This window comes from Nannobrachium achirus (genome assembly GCF_963921795.1).
Source record: "Nannobrachium achirus genome assembly, chromosome: 9".
In the NCBI taxonomy this organism is placed as follows: domain Eukaryota; kingdom Metazoa; phylum Chordata; class Actinopteri; order Myctophiformes; family Myctophidae; genus Nannobrachium; species Nannobrachium achirus.
The window spans coordinates 9,847,424-9,866,372 of NC_137818.1; positions in this window are offsets into that span (position 1 = coordinate 9,847,424).

Consider the following 18,949-nt stretch of genomic DNA (forward strand, 5'->3'; position numbering starts at 1 on the left):
CCGACAACGACGATATGTTATGTTGCTCCTTTGAATCGGACTTAAGAGCAATGATTTCCAAACCTTTTAGCTCAAGCACCCAAAAGAGACGTTTGATATCTCCCCATGCAGGACTCAAAACTCTAGTGAATACAGCAGATGTACAAGCTCGTAAACGTGTTGGCTCGCACCACATTGTGAGCTTGTACATCTGCTATTTTCACTACTTCTAGTTCTCTATATAGTGTAAGGATATTTACTCATGGCCCATAAAAAATGGTCTTGTTTGAAATGACCAAACCTGCCTATATAATGTTGCACCAAATTCTGGGCCCTGGGTACAAGGATTCACTGCGGGCCATTTAGACTGGGAACGCATTATTTTGTGCTTTGACTATTAAAAAATAGCAGATGTACAAGCTCACAGCGCGGCAACGAGGTGCCACGCTGCGAGTCTTTGAATAGTTCAAATCTTCTAAAATGTTCGCTTAAATACATATATTCAAAGATTCACACACATTTTCACAACTTTTCAAAAATATTTTTCAATAGCTAAAGAAGAAAACAATTCCAAAGGCTGCTTTCTGGGAAAGAGGAGAATAAAAGACCAGCCTGTTCTGTCTTATCAGCCTCTCTGGGAAATGCCTACGGAGATAATGGTGTGTGTGTGTGTGTGTGTGTGTGTGTGTGTGTGTGTGTGTGTGTGTGTGTGTGTGCGTGTGCGTGTGCGTGTGCGTGTGCGTGTGCATGCGTGTGTGGTTTTCTGATGATATCTCACACTTCACCATACAACGGTGTCGCGCTGCAAACGCAGCCGATCTATGCTTCACTGCAGCGCAGCCGCGACGGAAACAAAATGTCTTTCTAAATCAGTAGTTCTCAAACTCTTAAATGCCAAGGACCCCCAAAATATATTTGGCCACGGACCAGGTACCTCGGGAACAGAAGATTTGTCTTAAAAATATCAAAAGTATTCCAAATGTTTCAAAGACTTTCAAGAATGTTCAACATTTTTGAAAATTAGCATTATATACAGTCTTGATTATTTGCTATTTTCTATGTTCTAAAACATTGATCTAAATTGATTGAGTTTTCTGAAAAACAACGGGTATTGAGAAGCGGCCTGTAACGTCCATCCATGTGTGTGTTTTACACTCTATAACGTCCCTCTATCTGTGTGTTGTTTTGCAGACAGACCAGAGAGCAGGAGACTCCTCCAGACTTCTTCTACTTCTCCGACTTCGAGAGACACAACGCTGAGGTCGCAGCCTTTCACCTGGACAGGTAAGGCTTCCGTGTGGAACGCAGTCTTTACTCTTTAGGGCGTTTTTAGCAACACGTTCTCCCCCAGAGACACTTACAAAGAGCGGAATCATAGTGCTATAGAATGAACCCTAGTCATGTTAAATAAGTAAGTAGTCGGGAGAGTTTTATTGTTTGGAACAGCCAGAGTGTGCGAGTCTATCCCGGTCTCACAATGCGCTAGACCAGAGGTCCAGGTCATCCACGGCATTACTTACTTAGGTGCCTTATACTTGTTTCCTTATTGGCACATTACACTGTGTAAATGTGTAATTCTACCACTTTTTGTGGTCACATGTTCAGATACTGGATTCTGATTGGCTTAAAACAGTGGTAAATCAGTCAACAACCTTGAGTTGGCTCATGGACCCTGCCCACTGAAACAATTAATGATTGTAACTAAATAACCTTGCAAGTTACATCTGTTTTTTCTTTCATTTATATGGTAGAAAAACTAAGCTGTGATGACTAAAACTAAGACTAAATATATTGACAATTTCGTCAACAAAATAAAAACTAGACTAAAACGTTGGGAGGGACTGGTGGAGAAGAGAGTCATTTTATGTTTGGTTAGTCTCAGGTGTTGCTCTCAAGCTTGCTTGTGAGCTTGTAGATCTGCTATTTTCAGCATGCAACAAAGTGTAAAGTCAGTCATTACGATGCCATCAAGGCCTGCCAAAATACATTTTAGTTGACTAAATCAACTGTAGATTTAGTCAACTAAAATCTTAGTCGACTAAAATTAGACTAAAACTAAAACTTTTCAGGAGACTAAATTATGACTAAAACTAAATGAGATTTTATTCAAAAGACTATGACTAAAACTAAATCAAAATTTGCTGTCAAAAAACAACACTTGTCCCGTACATGTCCCGTGCATAGTTTTGCATAGCTTTGTCTGTCCCGTACATGTCCTGTACATGTCCAGTCTGTCCCGTACATGTCCCGTACATGTCCAGTCTGTCCCGTACATGTCCCGTACATGTCCCGTACATGTCCAGTCTGTCCCGTACATGTCCAGTCTGTCCCGTACATGTCCCGTATATGTCCAGTCTGTCCCGTACATGTCCAGTCTGTCCCGTACATGTCCAGTCTGTCCCGTACATGTCCAGTCTGTCCCGTACATGTCCCGTACATGTCCCGTACATGTCCAGTCTGTCCCGTACATGTCCCGTACATGTCCTGTACGTCCAGTCCAGAATGAAGAATTGAGGATTGGTCAAGCTTCACATGACAATTTGGCCCTCCAGACAAAATCATTCATTCATTCAGAATTAATAAAAATATAGAACTAAAGCACACAGAATGTATAGATCTCGAACACAGATATCATAGCTCTAGAACACATAGAATAAAAATTCACCGCTTCACTTTTTTTTTAACACGGAACAAGTTAAAGAGATATTTCACTTTCAAGAAAAGAAAAAAATAACTTTTGGTCATGTTATCGTCTAATCAGGCTTTTATGAACACCCTGAACAGTTTTTGATTTGCAGAGCCGGGGCCGGTACCTACAGGTGACCTGACGGTCGCTTATCTCCTGATTAGGGAGTCTTACTGGTATTCATTTTATCAGACACTCCCCCTCCAGGCCCAGGGCCTCTCCCCACACACACCCATTGTAACTTCAAACTTCATTTTAACCATGATAGATTCATTAAACACACCCATTATTTATTCTGGTGACTCATACTACCCTCCTAATACGTGAGCAGGTTTTATCGACTTATTTAATCTATATCTATAAATATCTATAAATATATATAAATATATATAAATATATATAGCAGAAATACATTTATATTTAATACCTCTTATGTGTTTTATTCAGGTTTATAATCATCATCATCATGACATCACTTCCTGTCTTCATTCTGCTGTCTCTGACATGGACCGTCTTTACACTTCCTTATATGGTAATACACACACACACACACACACACACACACACACACACACACACACACACACACACACACACACACACACACACACACACACACACACACAGCATTATCATCAGTGTTGTGTAAATAATTGCGACCCACTCCTATACTATCCAAACCTCCACCGGCTGTCAGTCCGTCCCTCCCTCTGTCAGTCCGTCCGTCAGTCCGTCTGTCAGTCACACGTCACACGTCACACTTTTGCCCTGCTCATATCTCCGCAACCGTTGCCCCGATCCATGCCAAATTTTGCACACACACTCCTTACCTGCCAAACTACAACCTCCAAGGACCCCCCGGAGCTCTAGGGACCCCCCAGGTGTAAAAAATGACCAAATGTGCAAAAATGACCAAATGACCACCCCAACGGGGCTGCTCACGGGGAATTCCCGGGGACCACCGACTCCTGGTGCTCCAGAACGGATGCAAAAGTGCTCCTGGTGCTCCAGAACGGATGCAAAAGTGGTGGCGCCCCCAGTGGAGGACCCCCTGCCACTGCAGCGCACATAAAATGCCGTAACTCGGGCTAGGAGCAACCGGGAGAGCCGGGGCCGCCTCGGCGGCGCGGAGACCCCACCCCTCATTTCTTTAAAACACATTTTTGGACACTGCTCCTACAATTTTTGCCCTAAAATCAGGCAAATCGCTACACAGTATGTCTACACTCATCTCATCAACATGGATCTGTCCCATATAGCGCCACCTTCAGGCCGAATTTTTTAAACACATTTTTGGACACTGCTCCTACAGACTTTGCCCTAAAATCACACAAATCGGTACACAGTATGTCTACACTCATCTCATCAACATGGACCTGTCCCATTTAGCGCCACCTTCAGGCCGATTTTTTAAAACACATTTTTGGACACTGCTCCTACAGATTTTGCCCTAAAATCACGCAAATCGCACAGTATCTCTACAGTCATGTAATCAAAACGCATCTGTCCCATCTAGCGCCACCATCAGGACGATTTTGGTACAACACATTTTTTGCCTATTTGTAGAGATAAGCGACCAACGGTCGCTTATCTCCCGATTAGGGAGTCTTACTGGTATGTTGGTTTCATGTTGATGTGTTTTCACTCATTTAATGTTAAAATGTTCTCATCACACTGACATGTGGTGTGTGTGTGTGTGTGTGTGTGTGTGTGTGTGTGTGTGTGTGTGTGTGTGTGTGTGTGTGTGTGTGTGTGTGTGTGTGTGTGTGTGTGTGTGTAGGATCCAGCCGTTAGACACATCCGAGAGGTCGTTCCTGGTGAGTCTAAATATTATTATAACTTTATTACATTTCATGTAATTATTATGTTATCATAATAATGATAAGTAATATAACATATACATATCATTATATATTCATGTTCTATCATAACATCACCATGTTATACACATGTTAGATTATATCATCATGTTATAAACATATTAATGTTATAACTAGGCTATCTGTGTGTTTATATCATTATATAAATATAATAATTAGAGCTGGGACTTCAACTGAGATTTTGCCCTAAAATCACACAAATCGGTACACAGTATGTCTACACTCATCTCATCAACATGGACCTGTCCCATATAGCGCCACCATCAGGCCGATTCTTGCAAAACACATTTATATACACAGCTCCTACAATTTTTTCCCTAAAATCACGCAAATCGCTACGCAGTATACTACACATACCATATAGCGCCATCTTCAGGCCGATTTTTTAAAACACATTTTTGGACACTACTCCTACACATTTTGCCCTAAAATCACGATGCGACCTGACGGTCGCTTATCTCCTGATTAGGGAGTCTTACTGGTAATGTGTGTTTCTATCATTCTATGAATATAATAATTAGGGCTGGGACTTTAACTGGTTAATTGTGATTAATTAATTACAGCTAATTTACGCGATTAAAAAAATGTACGCATTTTATTCGCACTTAGTTTTTGCACCACAGAACCTTCAGTTTCGGTAACTGAGATACTTTTTGGGTAATTTTTGGCAAGAAGTTACAAGAAGTTACAAGCAAAGTTATAATTTTACATTTAAGTTTTCGATCAAATGTCCTCAACAGATCATAATTTTCTAATGTTTTAGCTTTATTTTAGGACCACAGATGTTTACTAAAGAAAATGTCAACCTTTTTTTGGAGGATATTATATTTAGTTTCATGTACACCAAATGTACATTCTCAATTTAACGCTGCAAAAAAAGTAACTCAAGTTATTCAAGTTACTTTTTGTAACTTGAAACTTTATAAGTTACATTTCTCCAGGGGTATAACTTTAACTCGAGTTACTGCCATGGTGAGTTACTTGTAACTGTACAAGTTACACTTTCAAAGTAACTTCCCCAACACTGCTAATAATGTGTTTATAATGTGTGTGTGTGTGTGTGTGTGTGTGTGTGTGTGTGTGTGTGTGTGTGTGTGTGTGTGTGTGTGTGTGTGTGTGTGTGTGTGTGTGCGCGTGCGTGCGTGCGTGCGTGCGTGCGTGTGTGCGTGTGTGTACATCAGGAGACATCACTGAAGACTTGGATGTTGGAGATATTATAGAGACAGTAAACACCAACCTGGGTGAGTACATCCAACATGGCTGCCCTACTGTAGAATGGAATTAGAAAGATGCCATGTCCAGTTCCCATCTCCCATTTTTCCGACCCGACCACCTAACCCTAACATTAAAGAGGTGGTGCCATGATTTTTTCCCCCCTCTAAAACATGATTATCAGGTATTATGATTATACTAGGAGGAAGATTTTTCCCAAAAAAGTATACAGAAAGAGTTAAAATTGGGTTTTTATGTGGCCACACCCCCAGTTCATTAAGTATGCATGGATGTCATGGTGGGTGGTTACCCAGCTGAGTTAGCCACACCCCACAGTGTTGGGTGAATGGTAAAAGGGGAGGGGTTGATTATATGATGTCATTTAATCTGTGTTTTCCGACTGGGCCTTTTGAGGCCCAGTCTTTCAGCTTTCAGGAAGAAACCAAAAATACACAGGGAAGACAAATCTTCACATTATAACCACGCCTGTGGGTCTATTATAGTAATGTCAACTCCATAGACACATACAAAACAGAAAAAGTACAAAACTATGGCACCACCTCTTTAAAAGGATCCCTGGCTAATACGACAAATATGCCTTAAAGGAGTAGTTCACCCCCCAAATGACTTTTTTTCTATTGATTAGTCACGCCATGGAGAGTAGAGTTCAATAATATTTTTAGTTTTTTGTCACATTCCTAAGACAAAAATTTGATTTGAGTAAATGTACCCCCATTGATTCCATCCGGAACAAATGGGGGTACATTTATTGTTATCACATTTTTGTCTTAGGAATGCGACAAAAAACTAAAAATATTATTGAACTCTACTCTCCATGGCGTGACTAATCAATAGAAAAAAAGTCATTTGGGGGGTGAACTACTCCTTTAATACATTATAATTGTACTCTATAACTACAATGTAAAATTAAAAACACCTTAATTATTTTATTTATTCTAGAAATAGCTAATCTTTCACTCAACAGGGGAAATGCCTGTCGCAAGTTGATGATGTCATAAATGTCATGTGTGATCTATCCCTATGGAATTTATGGCATGCATGTGCAAATTAAAACAAACGTAATACTTCCTATGGTTAATATGAGCATCAAATCAATATTTCAAATGTTTGTGTGTTTTTTTGCTCATGCATTCCATAGGGATAGATCACACATGGTTTTATGACATCATCAATTTGTGACAGGCATTTCCCTTATCGAGTGAAAGATTAGCTATTTCTAGGAGAAATATATATATATATATATTTTTTCATTTTACATTGTAGTTATAGAGGGCAATTATAATGTATTAAGGCATATTTGTTGTATTAGCCAGGGATCCTTTTAAGCAAAGGACAACTTTGTTGTTTTACAACAAGGGTTGTTGTTAGATTGTAATTAGAGCCATTTAAGCTTATGGTTAAAATTGTATGTATTTTTAATATCATTCATAATAATAATACAAATGTATCATTGTGTCTATATCATGTTTTGTGTGTGTGCGTGCGTGTGTGCGTGCGTGTGTGCGTGCGTGCCTGCGTGCGTGTGTGTGTGTGTGTGTGCATGCATGCGTGCAGGTCGTGCACGGGGCGACCCTCATGTGATGTTTGGTGACGTTGCCATGCCAACTAGGAGGAACGCCGCCCCCTGCACACAGAGAGGCTGTCTGTGGCCCACAATGCAAAGCGGCAAGGTCTACATCCCTGTGACCATCTCTAATGCGTTCAGTACGTAGCATTCTGATTGGTCGATACTTCTCTAATGCGTTCAGTACGTAGCATTCTGATTGGTCGATACTTCTCTGATGCTTTCAGTACGTAGCATTCTGATTGGTCGATACTTCTCTGATGCTTTCAGTACGTAGCACTGTGATTGGTTGATATATCTCTAATGCGTTCAGTACGTAGCACTCTGATTGGTCGATATATCTCTAATGCTTTCAGTACGTAGCACTCTGATTGGTCGATATTTCTCTGATGCTTTCAGTACGTAGCATTCTGATTGGTCGATACATCGCCGAACTTTGCACACACACTCCTTGGCTGCCAAACCACAACCCCCACCCCTCATTTCTCACATGGCCCTCTTCTAGCGCCACCTTGAGGCCCATTCTTGCAAAACACATTTTTTGGACACTGCTCCTACAAATTCTGGCCTGAAATCATGCAAATCGGTACGCAGTATGTCTACAGTCATGTCATCAACATGGATCTGTCCCATTTAGCGCCACCATCAGGATGTTTTTTACCTGCGACCTGACGGTCGCTTATCTCCTGATAGGGAGTCTTACTGGTTTTATACAGAGGCCAATAATTCTCCCCGACTGACTTTGTTGTCTCCACCAGCCGAAGGCTGAGGGAGAGTATGTTTTCCCCTTCGTCCGTGTGTCCGTCCGTCCGTCCGTCCGTCCGTCCGTCCGTGCGTGCGTTATATAAGCGTTTTATTGTTTAACCCATTCAAAACGGGTACACATTATGGTGTATCATTATTTTATGCTTTCACTAATGAAAAATAGCAGATATACAAGCTCACAGCGCGGCACCGAGTGCCGCGTTGCAAGCTTGTAGATCTGCTATTTTAGAAAAATTGTGAAAATTAGAATTTTGACCCGATTCTATAAGTGTCTTTTGAATCCTTCTAAGATTTTTTGAAAAACCCTATGTTTCTATGTCAGCAATCTGGCCAGCCATCGTCAAAGAAAAGGTCCTTTTCACTTAAATGGAGCTCAGTTAGTCTGTTCTAGAGAGACTACTATGTCAGTGGTTCTCAAACCTTTTCAAGTGAAGGACCCCCAAAATGAAATGTATTTGGCCACGGACCCGCATCTCAAAATATTTAGTTCCAGGGACCACCCTGAAGCAAAAATTTAGTTACAAACGTCTGCTTTGAAAATACATATATTCAAAGATTTGCACAAATTTTCACAACTTTTTTCAAAAATAGCAGATCTACAAGCTCGCAGCACGGCACTCGGTGCCGCGCTGTGAGCTTGTATATCTGCTATTTTTCACTGGTTAAAGCATTCAATAATTTTAGGCCTAAAAGGTTCAGTGAACTAAGTGGTTGAGTTTGTCTCCCCCTGCAGGCAGCCAGGAGCGTAAGACCATCATCAGAGCTCTGGTCACCTTCCATAGAAGCTCCTGCATCCGCTTTAAGTGGAGGAGCAACCAGAGAGACTACCTGCAGATCTACCCTGGAACTGGGTATGTAACCCTAACCCTACCCTACCCTACCCTACCCTACCCTACCCTACCCTAACCCTACCCTAACCCTAACCCTAACCCTACCCTAACCCTACCCTAACCCTAACCCTAACCCTATCCTAACCCTAACCCTAACCCTACCCTAACCCTAACCCTACCCTAACCCTACCCTAACCCTACCCTACCCTAACCCTAACCCTACCCTAACCCTACCCTAACCCTAACCCTATCCTAACCCTACCCTAACCCTACCCTACCCTAACCCTACCCTAACCCTACCCTAACCCTAACCCTATCCTAACCCTAACCCTACCCTAACCCTAACCCTAACCCTACCCTACCCTAACCCTACCCTAACCCAACCCTAACCCTAACCCTACCCTAACCCTACCCTAACCCTAACCCTACCCTAACCCTAACCCTAACCCTAACCCGCTTTATGTGGAGGAGCAACCAGAGAGACTACCTGCAGATCTACCCTGGAACACACACACATACACACACACACACACACACACACACACACACACACACACACACACACACACACACACACACACACACACACAGTGTTTACTGTGAGTCACTTTGGATAAATGACTACATTGTAAACTCCGTGCAGGTAGTATTGGTATATGGTAATTGGTAACATTGTAACAGCTAGCTAGGGTGACCAGATGTCCCCCTTTGTGAGGGACAGTCCCACATTTCTATGACTTTTCAGGCGTCCCCCAAATTGAGACTCTGTCCCACATTGTGACTGGCAGGTGTTGATTAGCCTGGCGGGGCCCGACGTTATCTGTGTTCATTCCTTCCACAGTATAACGTCTGGACTTCCGTTGATTGGCAGCGAGTATACCGATTATTCTCTGATTTGGGCCAATCAGTGACTGCTTCCGCACTATGCTTCCGCACAACAAACGTAGTCTTCCTGACAACAAGTGAAAAGATTTCCCTGATTGGTCCATGTGTAGACGGTGACGTAGATGCATGCTGCAGGCTGCAGCATTTTCAAAACAACAATGGCTGCCCTCGCGATGCAAAAAGTGTAACAGTTAACGCTCTAACCATAAAACAACCAATAAGTGCAGTTATTTCAGAGTTGGAATCAATTACAACAATTAAAAAGCAACACGGAGGATGCGCTAGTGGAGTTTATCGGCCGAAAAGACGTGTTTGTTTGCCGTTCTTCCGACTGGCTGAGAGATGGTGATTGGTTAGAGGAGTCTGTCTGTCAAGGCAAGTACTCCCGCCCACTTTTCAAGCTGCCAATAGGCCAAAGGCCAGACGTTATACTGTGAAAGGAATGAACACAGATAACGTCGGGCCCCGCCAGGCTAGGTGTTGATAGGTGCGCTGATTGTTGCTGAAGCTCTTTAACATGAGCCCACAGCAAGCTAGACTGGACCACACTGGACTACTGGAATACATTATAGGGCAGCAGGCCAGGGACGTGCTGGGCCCCTGATTCAGCCCTGGAAAAAGAGTTGTAGAGGCCCTCATTGCGCGCTATAGAGAGAGATCTCTCTCTATAGCGCTGCTGCTACTCAAAGATTTGCCATTTCAGATCATGACAAGTGACAAGCCAGTGGGCCAATTACATGAGTTATATTTCGTCGTTGTCGGGTGGAAACCTTGTATATCCAAAACCGTTTGTTTTGTATTTATCATTTAAAAAATGATTTAAACTAGTGAAAACAGCCGATCTACAAGCACACAACGCCTCGCACCGCGAGGCGTTGTGTGCTTGTAGATCGGCTGTTTTCACTACTTTTGTGCGACGGCCTTGTGTGATTTGTGAAAGAACGTACAAATTTGGAGATACGAGGTTTCCACCCGACAACGACGATATACTAGTGTTGTTGCTGCTCTTATACCACCATTATTACTGGGGTTGGTGGGGGCCATACAGTAGCCCCCCGCGGGCCACCCATTGGGGAACCCTGGTATATATGCTAAGATGGTACCATCATGTCTACAGGTGCTGGTCCTACGTTGGGCATCAGGGCGGAGCTCAGAGGATCTCCCTCCATTATATAGTATATATGCTAACGTGCTAACATGCTAACGTGCTAATGTGCTAACGTGCTAACATGCTAACGTGCTAACAGGTGCTGGTCCTACGTGGGTCGTCAGGGCGGAGCTCAGAGGATCTCTCTCCAGTATATATAGTATATATGCTAACGTGCTAACGTGCTAACAGGTGCTGGTCCTACGTGGGGCGTCAGGGCGGGGCTCAGAGGATATCTCTCAAGTCCAGAGGATGTGTTTACCAGAGCACCGTCCAACACGAGGTTCTGCATGCCTTGGGCTTCATCCACGAACAGAACCGTTCTGATAGGGACGAGCATGTGACCATCGTTACTGGGAACATAAAACCAGGTAAACACTATGACAACCTTATTAAACACTAACCTTATGCAACTAACAGAACCTTATGCAACTAACAGAACCTTAATAAACTAACAGAACCTTATTAAACGAACAGAACCGTTCTGATAGGGACGAGCATGTAACCATCGTTACTGAGAACATTCAGCCAGGTATTAAACACTGTAGCATCAATCAATGGATACAAGTTGCACCCTCGTCTTTTTTTCATCTTTCTAATTAATCGTTGCATGCACCAGCCGGGGTGTCTTTGTCAGAGGCTTAAAAACGTTTAAATAAATACTTTATGAAATGTCTATGGATGAAATGAACGCTTCCGACACCAGAGTGAGGACGGGCGGGGCTTAAACTGCGATGCTCTATAGGTTATGGTGCTATGTGCTCTGTCATATCTGATTGGTTAAGGCATAATGTGCTCTGTCATCTGATTGGGTCTGGTGGTGTGTGCTGCTTTCTGATTGGTCCACTGTGCTTCTCTTAAAGGAATGGAGCACAACTTCCGTAAGGTGGACACCAACAACCTGGCCACGCCCTACGATTACACCTCTGTGATGCACTACAGCATGTGAGTGATTAATTGGTTGGTTGGTTGATTGATTGATTCATTGAAGTATTTATTGTCAGTTTTGCATAGGAAAAGGTACAGTTTCATGACAGTACAGTTCACTGGTACAAGGTCAACTAAAAGGATGCCTCAAGAAAGGTTCTGGGCTGGGATCACATTTGCAAATTAATTACGTCCTTGTCCGTTTTATGCCCATATATGGAGATCCCTGTCCCGATGTCATCAATATTAAGGGCACATCTGGGAATGCCCATATTTGGTAATGCCCACATATGGGCTTGTTCTGACATCACATTGTTGACTCATGCAGGGGTCTCCATATATGGGTAATTGGTCCCACATCACTGGCCAGATGGCCAAGAATTGACGCACCCTCAAAGTCGCCCTGAGGCGTCTTACTAGTTGCGACTGTCAGGTCGCTGTTACTATCAAAACCTCCACCAGCTGTCAGTCAGTCTGTCTGTCAATCAGTCACACGTCACACTTTTGCCCTTCTCATATCTCCGCAACCGTTCCCCCGATCCATGCCAAATTTTGCACACACACTCCTTGGCTGCCAAACCACAACCTCCACCCCTGATTTCTCACATGGCCCTCTTCTAGCGCCACCATGAGGCCGATTCGGCCAAATCGGTACACACTTGCTCTACACTCATGTCATCAACATGGATCTGTCCCATTTAGTGCCACCATCAGGCTGATTTTTTAAAACACATTTTTGGACACTGCTCCTACACATTTTGCCCTAAAATCACGCTGCGGCGCTTATCTCCCGATTAGGGAGTGTTACTGGTATATTAATATAAATTAATATGTGTGTGTGTGTGTGTGTGTGTGTGTGTGTGTGTGTGTGTGTGTGTGTAGTTATGCCTTCTCCCGCCAGTGGGGGAAGCTCCCCACCATCGTTCCTAAGCCAGACCCCTCCGTGCCTGTAGGGGGCGCCAGAGACATGAGCAGCAATGACATCGCCCGCGTCAACGCGCTCTACTGCAGTGAGTCAATGTCTCTCTATCTCTCTCTCTCTCTCTCTCTATTTATATACATTAGTAACTATGCTAGTATGTATAGGCTTAATTGCTACATGAATAAATGTTTCTTGTATGTTTTGTTTTGTTTCCCTCAGAAGCAAACTGACTTCCTGCTTGGTGAACTGAACAACCTACCATGCTAGTGAACAACCTATCATCTGGGGACCCCCAAGGGGTCCCGGCCCATAGGTTGAGAACCACTGCTCTACACCAAACCTCTTTACCCCAGAGTAGCAGATCTTCTTCTGTGCTTGTAGATCTGCTATCCCCCCCCCCCCCCCCCCCCCCTCTACAATACCAGTAAGACTCCCTAATCGGGAGATAAGCGACCGTTGGTCGCTTATCTCCACAAATAGGCCAAAAGTTTGTTTTACCAATTATTACACTCTATGTGAACATTTACATCAACAAATCCCAAGTACTATGCAGAACGACCCATTTCAAGTTTTTAATGTACAACAATATTTAGAAAATAGGTCTACAAGCTCACAATGCTACGCATTGTCCTCGTCCCTTATATTCCCATAGGTTATATGGAGATCTCAGTGTTTGTCAGTCCTTGTTCATTTATGCCCATATATGGACATCTCTATATCTACTGTAACAGTCCTTGTCCCTTTATGCCCATATATGGAGATCTCTTAACTGTAAGTCCTTGTCCCTTTTATGCCCATATATGGATATTCCTGATGTCATCAGTATAATGAACATATATGGGCTTTCTGATATGCCCATATATGGAGATCTCTTAACTGTAAGCCCTTGTCCCTTTTATGCCCATATATGGATATCCCTGATGTCATCCGTATATGCCCATATATGGGCTTTCTAATATGCCCATATATGGAGATCTCTGTATCTCCATATATGGGTATAAAAGGATACTTCAGGTCTGACATCAGGTTTGTTTATATTGGGTTGCTAGGTTTGACATCACAAACTCCATGGGCCATCTGACCTAGAAATCTATATTTGGGCATAGATGACTCATCGTGACCTCATCGTGACCTCACCTTTGTACCTCTCTGAATGCCTGTCTAAATATGTTCCTAATCGCCCCCTCAGGTCTTCTAACACGGACCTGCTCGAGGTGCCAACAATGACTTACAAAAAATTTGGCAAAGCGGCATTCTGTTTCTATGGGCCGACCGCCTGGAATAAACTTCCAGTCTCCCTTAGACAGGCCCCCACAGTAGATAGCTTTAAAACACAGCTTAAGACACACTTTTTTACACTTGCCTTTAGCCACATTTGATCTAATTGTGTTTTATACCATCATGGAAATGTTCGGTATTATGGTAGAGCTTTTATTAGGTATTTCAAGTATTGTTTTGTGTCTTCTGATTTTTGATTTTCTTTTATTTGTATGCTAATCATTTTATTATAAATCATGTGTACCATTTTTCATGTGTACCATTTTTCTTTTTTCCTGTGAAGCACTTTGAGCTGCAATTCTTTGTATGAAAGGTGCTATACAAATAAAGTTTATTATTATTATTATTATTATTATCATGATTTCAATCGCTATAAAAGGACTCTCAGTGACATACACTCTCCACAGATAAAGCAGTCAACCAGCCTACCAGTCAACCCATTCTTTGATTACTTTGTACAACTAGATTAACTTTTCAATGGCATCCCCACTGGAATTGACCGAAATGTACGACAGACAATGCCGGTCTTATATAGGGGTCATTTGTGTACGGTGTGATGTCTAGCTGAGTATCTTAAGATGGTTGGATGTGATGATAAGCTATAAGCTTAGTTGATCCTGGCGATAAGGTCTGAGTCGAGGAATGCTCTCTTCCCTGGTGAGAATTGCCCCTTTATATAGGGCTTGTTTGTGTATTGTATGACATCACGCCACATCATCAGCTGTGGACTCTGTGATGTCAGAGTGATGTCAGCAGTGTGATGTCATACTCTGTGATGTCAGAGTGATGTCAGCAGTGTGATGTCATACTGATGCGGAGATATGAGCAGGGCAAAAGTGTGACGTGTGACGTGTGACTCAGGGACGGACGGACGGACGGACGGACGGACGGACGGCCGGTGGAGGTTTTGATACCAGTAAGACTCCCTAATCGGGAGATAAGCGACCGTTGGTCGCTTATCTCCACAAATATCACAACCTCCACATCTCACGTCATACGGGTAGCCATAGTTACACCTGGAATGTTGAATCTCCATATATGGAGATAACCTACGCATCACACAAAGTCTGACCTCACCAGCCCATACTTGGGCATGGACGACTTATATCTCCATATACGGAGATGGCCATATATGGAGATACGATGACATCACAGAGTCCACAGCTGATGATGTGGCGTGATGTCATACAATACACAAACAAGCCCTATATAAAGGGGCAATTCTCACCAGGGAAGAGAGCATTGCCTGCAGAGCAGTATAATCAGAGAGTGGTGTCACCGCGGGGTCAGAAACAGCGCTGGTCACGTGGTTCATTGTCACTTTACACCTCATAGACTTCAATGCATTTTGTAAACTTCCGGTTGGCCGTTTGTCACTATACGCCAATAGATGTGTGCGTAGAAGACCTGGCCCCATGAAGTGAACGGGAGTGACGCAACTCTCCATTCTAGGGCTCTGATTGCCTGGAATGTTGAATCTCCATATATGGAGATAACCTACGCATCACACAAAGTCTGACCTCACCAGCCCATACTTGGGCATGGACGACTTATATCTCCATATACGGAGATGGCCATATATGGAGATACGATGACATCACAGAGTCCACAGCTGATGATGTGGCGTGATGTCATACAATAAACAAACAAGCCCTATATACTGATGCGATACGATGACATCACAGAGTCCACAGCTGATGATGTGGTGTGATGTCATACAATAAACAAACAAGCCCTATATACTGATGCGGAGATATGAGCAGGGCAAAGGTGTGACGTGTGACGTGTGACCGACCGACGGACGGACGGCCGGTGGAGGTTTTCATAGTAAACTGCTCCCTGACGGTCGCAACTAAACTGCGACCTCACGGTCGCAATTACAAACATACACCAGTAAGACTCCCTAATCGGGAGATAAGCGACCGTTGGTCGCTTATCTCCACAAATAGGCCAAAAGTTTGTTTTACCAATTATTACACTCTATGTGAACATTTACATCAACAAATCCCAAGTACTATGCAGAACGACCCATTTCAAGTTTTTAATGTACAACAATATTTAGAAAATAGGTCTACAAGCTGACAGTCCTCGTCCCTTATATTCCCATAGGTTATATGGAGATCTCAGTGTTTGTCAGTCCTTGTTCATTTATGCCCATATATGGACATCTCTATATCTACTGTAACAGTCCTTGTCCCTTTATGCCCATATATGGAGATCTCTTAACTGTAAGCCCTTGTCCCTTTTATGCCCATATATGGATATTCCTGATGTCATCAGTATAATGAACATATATGGGCTTTCTGATATGCCCATATATGGAGATCTCTTAACTGTAAGCCCTTGTCCCTTTTATGCCCAAATATGGATATCCCTGATGTCATCCGTATATGCCCATATATGGGCTTTCTAATATGCCCATATATGGAGATCTCTGTATCTCATATATGGGTATAAAAGGATACTTCAGGTCTGACATCAGGTTTGTTTATATTGGGTTGCTAGGTTTGACATCACAAACTCCATGGTGGCCGTGGTGGGATACGAACCCATGCCATGGAAATGCGGGGACTTTGCAGGTTTTGCAAATGCTTTAATGACACTTTCCATTCAAGCCTCTCAGATTCCTTGTCTGCTGGGAATGGTGAATCCCTTTCTTCCTCTGGACATGACAGCTCTTTGGGAAGCTGTTGCATGGGAATCTCATCAGTAGAGAGTTTAAGGTCCTTTATGCTTTTGGTGCGGTCACTGGAAGGGAAAGCGGCTATGACCTTTTTTCTCTTAGTGGCCACTTTGTGCTGCCTGAGGTTAGACTGTGCCTGTTTGAGAGCACCGATCACTTTGTCCTTGACAAATGGCCTCAGTGCGTCCTCCATGTTTACATCCTTTTCCACAATGGTGCTGTCAGTAGAGGTCATAGCTGAGCTGACCAGGTCAGACTGTACTATGGTAAGTGGTTTGTTAGCAGAGTTTTTGACATTCTCCTTAACTTGAACAAGACCGTCACAGGGAGTAAGGTAACTTGGTTGGCCATTCTCAATAATGCAGGTTTTCAGTGTGTGCACGGGAGAGGGCTTATGGGCTGTGCCGAGACACACATCTCCAATAATCACCCAGCCGAGATCTAACTTTTGGGCAAAAGGAGCATAGTGGGGTCCATTTACTTGTTTCCTCACTTTATGCACTCTTAGAATATCTCGGCCGAGTAGCAACAGAATATCAGCATCAGGGTCTAAAGGAGGTATCTCACCTGCCATGTGCTTGAGATGCTTGTGGTGAAGAGCTGCACTCGGTGTCGGTACTTCTGATCTGTTGTCTGGAATGTCGTTGCACTCGATTAAAGTTGGGAGAGAGAGAGACTGATTCTCTTGTCTAGAGACTCCACAACATAGCCACAAGCTCTCCTCCCAGTAGTCTCCACAACGCCAGGGATGATGACGCGATGCCTCCTCTCGACCGACCCCTGCTGTAGAAGGAGGGAGGGAGGGTTGGTGCCGAGACGAGCGACGCTGAAAGGAGTGTCGCTGCCGCCGAGGAGTGCAACCTGCGGACGGGGCGACGCGGGCCCAGTGCGAGTGAAGGATGCGCTGACCGACGACGTTCTTCAGTGCTTGACAAAGGATGTGTGATTTTTGCCTTGACTGTGTGCTGTTGTCGGACGATGAGCCGAAATTGAATTGACATTGTGATTGACTTTGGAATTGAGATCGTGCTCAGCAATAACTTTGTGATCGAGCTAAGCTAAAGAAACATCACAGAACTGTTCATGCTACCTAAGGCTAGTGCTAGGCTAAAGCTGAGCTAATTGCTAACAATAGAGCATGCTAACCCAGAGGTAAAGTCGCCGCCATTTTGAAGAGGAACGTTAAGGAAACAAATAGAATGCACCATCCTAAACCCACCAACAGGTGGCACAAATAGACACTTTCCATTTTGCTGTACAATTGCAAGGCTTCCCTCTCATTTTGCTGTTGTACAATTGGAAGCTTCCCTCTGACGTACAATTGCAAGGATTCCCTCTCATTTTGCTGTTGGAAGCTTCCCTCTGACGTACAATTGCAAGGCTTCCCTCTAACAGCCGTTATGGCAGAAGCAATTGACTTGGGGGAACTCAAAAAGTGCCGCTCCGTGGCGCAATCCGCTTTCACCAGGCGGTCAACGAAGATTGACAACGGTTTGAATAGAATGACAGAGATCCAAATGACCTCCAGCTTAACATCGCTTCAAGAGGAGTTTGATGAGCTAATGGACGCTAGTTGTGCATACATTGAGGCATTGGAGGATCCTGACGCTAAAAATGACAATTCAGAGGAAGTGGCTAGGGTACATAAGAGGTTAGGGGAGAGCCGTGACAAGTACGATGATACATCCAAACTACTCAGGGAGACTGTATGGAAAGTACATTTGTCACGCCAGTTTGAATTCCGACAAGAGCGACTAAAGCAGTCCATTGAGCAATGTGAAAATGACACACGGAAGGGGGGTAGCATCACCCGCGGAGTCCAGAGAGGAATGCAGGACGAGTTGGAGAGCAAATATGGAGATTTGGTTGAATTCATGAATAACTTTTCCCCTTTCGCCCCTGACAATGAAGTAGTTGACATGCGTAATGTCTGTATGGAGTACAAGGACAGAAAGACAAAGACTTTTGGCTCCTTGGCAGCGGCTATAGGGGTCCAGTTTCCGCCAACGGACAGGGTCGACGCCACACAGAACACTACTCAGTCGCAGCAAAGGAGTTTAATTTCAGATTTTGTGATGTAGGGGACTTTGGTCGTTGAAGATGTCAAAGAATTTGGACCTAGCGAGAGATTTGTTGCTTTGTTCATCCAGTATAGCGTACATCCGTCTTG